Below are 9,331 nucleotides of genomic sequence, written 5' to 3'. Positions count from 1 at the left end.
AAAAATTAAAAAAATTTTAAAAAAATAAATAAAAAAAAAAAAAATATATATATATATATTATTTTTATTTTATTTTATTTTATTTTTTTACAAAAAATGTTTTCCATAATACCAGATACAAACCTTGTTTTTTCATATTTTGTCCATACTAATCACATCCAATAATAGTAAAAATTGAATTAAAAGAAGTGTATTTCCTCTTTAAAATCCTATACAGCTAAATGGATTTGTTGGAAACACTTCCTTAATTAACTTTAGGCTGATTTTTGATTAGTTGCATATTATTTGGTAATAATTAATATAATATTTAGAAATTTTTCATAATTTGAATTGGTTATGGACTCTAACAACTAATCATTCATTGAAACTGATTAGGATTCTTGTATTACTATTTAATCTTCTCATTGTCTCATAAATATTAGTTTCAATTTCACCAAAATTTCAAATAGTCTAATATTTTCCTCTTTTTCCTAGTGTTTTTCATAATCAAATTTCTTTAATGGATTGTGTTTGTTCATGTATCTATTTGATAACTCAATTCTTATTTATTGTGATACATTTATAGATACACTTTTATTTCAGCTTACATACATACTTCTTTCACAACCTTATTGTATCAGATACATTATTAGCAACTACAAAATGATACATTATGTAAGTTATACATATCTTTCAAGGCAAACAATATAATACTTATCAATTTAAATGAGATACATAAATAGTAATGTATCCATGCACTAAACAAAATAAGATACATAAATAATAATGTATCATGACTAATTTTTTAGGCATGATATGTAAATTCGAATTCATACTAAATGTATCTGATACATAACAATTACCAAACAATAATGTATCGATCTCAAACCTAAAATTTTATGGGCAAAACTTTCTTATTTAATGTATCTAGTAGAAATACAACACTCATTTAAATTGAAACGATCTTCATGATGTGTATCTTCTCAAATCTTTCGATAATTTTGAATCAAAATTGAAAGGATCTTCAATGAACTAGGAGAATAATTATGAAACTCAAAATTTTCAACAATTTTGAATCAAAACTGAAAGGATCTTCAATGAACTAGGAGAAGAATTTTGAATCTCAAAATTTTCGACAATCTTTAATCAAAATTGAAAGGATCTTCAATGAACTTGAAGATTAACAAAAGAAATCATTTGTCCAACAACATTTCCATCACTTTTGTATCCTTCCTAACTCACTTCGCTTATCCAAAATTTCGACAAAAGTTTTTGAATCAAATCTGAAAGGTTTCTTCGCTAAATAGGGGGCTGATGCAATTTGAAAAATTGAATTTCTTCGTTCTGTTAGGATTTATCTATGTATGATTGAAAGTAAAAAGAAATGTAAGAAGATCGAAATATTCATTATGTATCGTATGAAATTTTCGGTTAATGGAGGAAACAGAGAGAATGATGAACAAGAAGAAGAAATTTGAATTTTTGAATTTTTTGGTTTGTTACACTATATGATTGAAATCTTGACAATAATTTGAAATAATAACACAATTTATGGGATCTTAATTTGATTTTCAGTTTTTTTTTTTTCTTAATTAGTGCAACAGATGGATACTATGCGATCTTAATTTGATTTTTTAGTTTTTTTTCCCTTAATAAGTGCAATAGATTGATAATCAACAATAATGTATCTGGATCCTTAATTATGTATCCGAAATGCCTCAAAATTTGGGATTTGTGTAATTAGAAAAAGAGTAGGGATAGAAGGTAATTTAGGTTTTACACTATGGTATTTAGGTAAGTTATACTTAAAACAATGATGAACAAATTTCAGATTATGACCCTCCAAATCTCAAAAAAAAAAAAATCTAGTTCATTCTTTGTATATGCATAAATTTGTTTTCGGCTATACCATAGTAATAGATTTAACAAGAGTATGGGTGAGAAAATAAAATTTATTTTCAAAATAATAAATTTAAATTAGCCATTAAATTGAAGTGGACAAAAATTTCATGTATACGAAGGATTTGATACTACTCCACTAGCTTCGCAAGAATAATTAAATATATAGACTTTTAGTTTTATTAAAAACTAGTTAACATGTTCGCGCTTCGCGCGATCATAACAACTATTTTAGAGACAAAATTTTCTTATAAAGTAGCACATACTAAAAAGAAGAAATATGATCAATACTTAGGTAAAAACTTTAAAATGTTTATCATAATTGTTTTAATTTATAAGATACAATTTTCTTATTATTTTGTTGGGGGTGAAAAAAACATGTTTTATAATTTGAAAAAAAAAATACTAACATAATTTTCTGCTTAATTTTCTATTTGCCGTTGATTATCAAATGAAAAGTAAATAATTCGTCCTCCTCATATTTTAAAAGAAGGGATGCTTATTTTTTATGAGGAACTACTGAACTTAGACCTTTTTTAAATCATTCCTCAATATGATTTATTTAACAAAAAATCATACTTGTTTAGTACAGAATATTTTTTAAAAATCTTTATTTTTGTGCAAGTTAAAATATGAAAAATAACAAAAGGCATGTCAATAGCAATACAAAGGAAAGAACGAATAACTATTTTCTAATCAAATAAAAGATAAATATATAAAATCCTAATAATAAAATTGAAAAGCAATCAATATTAATGTTTCAACAAACAACTCAATACAAAATTATATCGTCATTTTTATTTATTTTAATTATCAAAGAATTATTATACAAATAATAAATAATTAATATTTTAACTCTTGAGGAGTTACGAAACTCACAAAATGTGTAATTATTTAGAGAAAATCAAATTTTAAAAATAATGACAAAAAGCAAAAAAGAAAAGAAAAGAAAAGGAGAAAAAGAATAAGTAGGACTCTTACTATATAATAATTTTTGCTATTGTCTGTTTTTATATCATATTGAAATTATTTATAATTTTTTTTCGTCTTCACACAAATAAAAAAGTTTATCTTTATAACTCAATATATTTCACTAAAATAGTACGTCAATTCATTTTAGTGTGGATTTTGTATGTTTCATTGTGGTCGTTTTATTTAATTACTAAAAGGTTAGAAAATAGAAAAATATATTTCATTATTTTAGTACAAACTTTAAAAATCTTGAGTGTTAATAAATAATATATCCTCCCTCTATTTCAAAATAAGTGAATTGTTGAGCCATTTTTCATAGTTCAAAATAAGTGAATTGTTCAAAGTTTAAGGGAGATGTTGAAAAATTCTTTCATTTTTACCCCTCATTTACAATATTAAATAATTATAAATGAATGATTTTTTGAATACGGAATATGTACACAGCGTCATCAGGAAAATAAATCATTCATTTTAAAAGTTATTTAGAGCGCTCATATATGTAATAGATAAATGACTTAATTTTAAGTAATTTTAATATATGTTGTAAATGAAAGAAAAATGGGAAGAAGTTTTAAAAAGAGAGAGAAAGAATTAAGTAAAAGGGAATGGATGAGACACGTTATTTAAGTAAAAAATATAAATAGATAAAAAAAAATTGTAAGTCATGAGATGGATCAACCAACTAATAAAAAGAACAACGCAACACAGTAGTATTTTTCTATTTTTTTTTTAAAAAAAAAACAAAGTTAGAGTATGTCTTGTTACCAAAAGCTTACAACCACAAATAGAGAAAAAACATATGCATCCGTGAAAATGTTCTTACATGTAAACTTTGAATAGCTGATGTGCAAATGACAGACTAAAATTAAAAGCCATTATATTTTGGGAAAACTAAATATAGAGGTAATGAAGAGAATCATAGAAAGGAGTTGAGGAGATATGTCATTTAAGTAGAAAATGCATATGAATAGATGGATGTTTTTGTAATTTATGAGATGTAATAAATATTATAATTTTTAAAATTATCAAACAAATTAATTAATGAAGAGAGTAAACTCATCTTTACAGTTTCATAATCAACTTAATTAAATAAATATCAATTTTCTCTATGTATAATTATTTTTCTACTTTTAGTAGCTTAAGAAAATATGTTCATTGTAATTGGATATTGGCAGAACAAACTTGATTCATTCGAACAAATTTCATTAAATTAAAAGAATTATATTTTTGTAAAAATTGAATCCAACAATCATATATATAGACTAATTTTACATAAGTGTTAACAAATACGAAACAAAAACTTAATGGAGGGGATCTCATCTCTTTTTTAGTCTATTCAAATTCCACAAAAGAAAAAAATGTATTATATCATCTAAATTAGAATGAAAAGAAGCGGATGAAACTAAACAAAAGATGATGGAATCCTGATCAAGAAATTATGTCATATTAACATGTTATATACATAATATATATCGATAGAGTGTGGATAGTATTTTTCAAAAGACAAAAGTTTGTATGAGAAAATATAAAAAAAAATACTTAAGCAACAAAATAGTCAATTGAAGATCATGTTGCCTTTGATAGAAAAAGTGCTTTGTAATATAATTTTGTTCTTGAAGGGTACATATCTTGATGGATAAATAATTAATTGAAAAATTATATAAGCAACAATAAGTGCATCTATATATTTGTAAATTATTGAAACTTCTACTTTTTCAAATTTTAATCTAACCAACTCTTGATGAATCTTCCACCGCCATTAAACTTTCTTCTTCATTTTGATGACTTGTAGCAAATTAATTTTTGATCATCTCTTTTGATGAATCTTACACCGGCTTCAAACTTTCTTCTTCATCTTGATAAACTTTTGTTTGGCTATTGTAACACAAGAAGAAATTTTAAAATATATATCTATAATCTTCATAAAGCTGAAAAACAAAAAAAATAATACTAACAATATGAAGTTGGAGAAAATATAAATGAACATTCAACAACACCATAGATGATTGCTATTTATAGATGATTTAAATCATAAGAATTTAGTAGAAGGAAGTGGAGGAGACATGTTATTTAATTAGAAAATACAAATAGGTGGAGGTTTTTTTGTAACTTTCATATGATATAATTATATGTAATGAATATGATTGTTTTTTTAATTATTTAATAAATTGATTAATGAAAAAAATGAATGAAAAAACTCAAAAAAAAACACAAAAAAAATAAATAGGATCCTAGGCGATTGAGATTTGAGAGGTACCATATCACTTCTTTTTTATCTATATATATATATATATATATATATATATATATATAATTTAAAAAAACAAAATTCAAATTGAATTTTTCGGTTATTTTTTTTCATGAGCCAAGTAGATTTTTTTTTTTATATGGATGCAGTGAGATTCAATTTCAAGAGCTTTGCCAATCCTAATACCATGATGAAGTGTGCGATTATCTCATCTAAAAGTTTAAGTTATTATACACTTTTATTATTTAATTATATCATTTAGTTATATCCTCAACAATAACTTCATGAACGTAAAATGTTAACATTCAACTCAACTATAACAATAACTTGCTCAATGTAATGTGGAGGGTACAGAACATATGAAGATTTTACTCCTATTTTGTGATATATAAAAATGTTATTTTTGATTATTTTTCAGCTCAAAAGTATTTTTCAAAAATAGATTTGACAGATTTAAGAGTAAAAGTTATGATAAAAATAATGTAGAAAAGAAAAGTATTGACATAAAAACATAAAAATAGTAACAAAAATCCAAGTTAAAAAAAATAATACAATAGAAAGATAAAATAATAACAAAATATTAAATGATCATGATAAGCGGAAGAGAGAGCAAACAAGGTGGACTAAGCTAGAATCGTGCTCTTTTATCAAAAAGAGAAAAATCACTCAATTATCCGTCAATACTCTACTTTTATATTCGACCTCCATACTTTTCTATTAGGATTAAGTTCTTAATGAGCTTAAAAATATGTCTATGTCATGTTCAAATTCCAATTCACAATATCAATTATCCGTTCATTTTGCACTTCGGTATATTTTCAGTGAGTTGACAATTTTAATCTAAATTATCTTAATTAAAATAACAATAACAACAAGAAAATCATCACTTATAATTTTATAAGTGGAGTAATTATAAGTGGAGTTTTAAAAAAATAAATATATGCATTCTACATTTATGAGATAGAGAAATTGTTTTAATTAAAATGATACTCAACAACCCTTCACCCTTTATACGAATTTAAAATAGATAAAATAAATGAGCTCACATAAGCAGAGTCAATTTATCTTAATTAAATGACAAGAATCTACTTTTACGAGTCCACTTGTTTTTCCTTTTTTTAAACAAGAAAAGCAAGAAATAATTCAGAAATAAGTACAAATCTTTCTTATTGTTATTATTATGATGTTATTACAATTTTCCTTTTTCCCAAAAAATAGGATCAGAAAGTAACCATTATTTTCCTTTGTATTTGACAAGTAAATTACTATTAAAACTGTTCTTATCTCTACAATTCAATCTTTTACCCCTCAACTTCTAAATAAAAGAAACAATAATAGCATATTCCATTTTTTTGATTTCTTAGTATAATTTTTTTTCACCATCTTAAATTATGTAACTATCTACCCTTTATAAAGAAATAATCTATAGTGACTGATTTAGAAAAATGGGGTTTTACATTTAAGAACCTACATAGACTATTTTTTTTTTGGATTGTCTTCACTCCTCTATAAATACAATTGTTGTAAAGATGATTTTCACACTAAAAAAAAATTATTATATAGTCACCAAAGTATTATTATCTAAAAAAAAGATGAATATGATTTCCTTCAAAGTGATCTTGATTTCCATCTTTTTGCTCAATTGGCAATGTAAGTTTTAGATTATTTTCTTAAAAGTGAATGATCTTATTGGTTCCTATGTATCTTTCGTGTTATTTCAAAAAATTTACCCCTCTAATATTGTTTATGTGTTGCTTTTGTACTATTTTATTTTATTTCTTGTGGTGTTCGATTTCGCATAATTTTTTTAAAGATCATTTTGATGTTTTGAGAGTATAGGGAGATTTTTCTTTATTTTCTATATCCGATACACATTCTTTTCGCTTTAGTTTTTTTTTGTTTTTTTTAAATGATTTGATGGTAGAAAAATGTTAAGTTTTAAATTTTATTTTGACTAACATCTTCATTTGTATTTTTTAACTTTAGAAGAAGTTGTTTTCTATGCTTTTTATTTTCATACTTTTTCTAACTCATTTTATGTGATAAGTTATTTTTTGGATAGTTGAATGAATTTTTGTGTGTGTGTGTTTTTAATAAATATTTTGAATTGTTAATAATTATGACTTATTATATTTTTATCGATTTTTTTATTTATTTTTTAACAGGTTATGCAGGTTCAGTAACACCATGTCAAACAACAGGAGATTGCCATTTTAATTGTAGCAATGATGGAACTCCAATTTGTGCACACAACACTTGCTATTGCCAACGTTGCAACTTATACCCTCCACTAGTTTCTTATGATGAAGAACCTAAATTCATAACAAAAAAATGAGCAATTAATTCTCTCTATCCCGATTGCAATGTAAACATCATTTAATATGAATATTGATGATGATCCTCATAAAATAAAATTATAATATTTTTTTTAAAAAAAATTATCTTGTTGTTTTAGCATGAATTTTCTTTTAATGCAAGCATGGTTGTTCTTCTATTATCTTGGGATAAGACTTAAGAGCGAGAAAATAAGATTTACTAAGCTAGAATCATGTTCTCACATAAAAGGAGAATCACTCGACTATACACTAACTCTTTCCTTTAAAATTGGACCACCATGCTTTTCTATTTAAGATCATGTCTTCCACATTCAGTTCACAATACAATTATCCTTTCAATTTATACTTCAATGCATTTTCATAGAATCGATAATATTGATTTTAAATTATCGTAATAAAAACAACTACAACAAAAACTTTATTGTACTTCTAAAAATAGGACTTTGAAAGGGTAAAGATGTGTGGACACCCTTACCTCTATTTTTATGGGTCTCTATTGACCCTTGACAAACCCTCCTTTATATGATTTTAAAATTGATACCGTGAATGAGTTCATACAAGCGATTTTAAATTATCTTAATTAAACAAAATTACTGTAATATTATTTTGTGGTAGGCAAAATCTACATTAACAAGTCATCTAATTGCAAAGTTGGTATAATCCTTCATATTCTCAGCAGTCACTTTTAAAAAAAAATCCTTTTTTTGAAAAAAACTTTCATATTTTGTATTTTTTGCCTCCAAAAAGGTGACCTCTTTGCCTATCATATAGTCAAGTCTCTCAAAAGAACATACTTTCTTTGATAAATCATCCTTCTGGAAATAAATAAAAAGTAGTTTAATGTACGAAATATCTATATTTATATTCTTTTTTAGGATGTGATGTAAATAATTTATTCATTATCATATGATTGTAGACAACAAAATTTGATGAGACTCTACAAAGACGTATTTAATTTTCATTGGGACTCTATCAAAAATGTTTAGTTCTAATTGAATTTCACAAGACGTGTTCAATTTTAGTTAGAATTTTCGGAGGCTACTATACCATAAACCCTAGTTCATGCCTATAGAAGAGTAATATATTCAGGCATCTCAAAAATTACATAAATTAATAGAATATTCACAAAGATCAAATTGAATCTGACCGAACTTTTCTTGACAATTAAATTTATACGTCAAGAAGATGCACAAAATCCTCCTTACTTGGAGAGATCAAATAAATCAATCCTAAGAAGGTTCATGTCACGACCCAAAAATGGATGTGATGACACTCGTCTTATCCCACCAAGACAAATCAGCCTAACACTCACTCATTACAATAAAATGCAAAAAAATTTCATAATTTACTCACAAATACCCCTAAAATCTGGTTGCCACGTATATAAGTCTCTAAAGTGTTACAATTGATTCAAAAGAAAAACACAAGTCTCAAATGACCTTGTTTCTAGAATAGAATGAGATCATAAATAGGAGTAAGAAGGTCTGCTGAGATTACAAACAAGTACCTCACAAATCTCCAAAAAACCTCGAAAAATAAGAGAATGGAAAGTATCACAAAATTCAAGCTCGTAACCTACAAAAAGAAATTGTAGAAGCAATGGGTGAGTATCAAACCACACGGTACTCAGCAAGTAAACCTCTAAACACAAGCTAAGGGGATAGAATACGGGTACTCCTTACACCCCAACCGAACCTCCACAACTACAACCTGCATAAAACCAACCCAACCTAATAGCTCACAATTTACATAGCACCCAGCTCAACAACAATCACTTTAACAAATTACATATCCTCAACAACAACTCAATATTCACCAATCATAACTTCCACAAAAAGACACTCACAAATATCAGCAACACACAAGATCAAGTTCATCGAATAGAGGTAATCAAATA

Source organism: Solanum stenotomum, unplaced genomic scaffold (genome assembly GCF_019186545.1).
Source record: "Solanum stenotomum isolate F172 unplaced genomic scaffold, ASM1918654v1 scaffold15781, whole genome shotgun sequence".
Taxonomy (NCBI): domain Eukaryota; kingdom Viridiplantae; phylum Streptophyta; class Magnoliopsida; order Solanales; family Solanaceae; genus Solanum; species Solanum stenotomum.
This window is presented reverse-complemented; position numbering follows the sequence as displayed.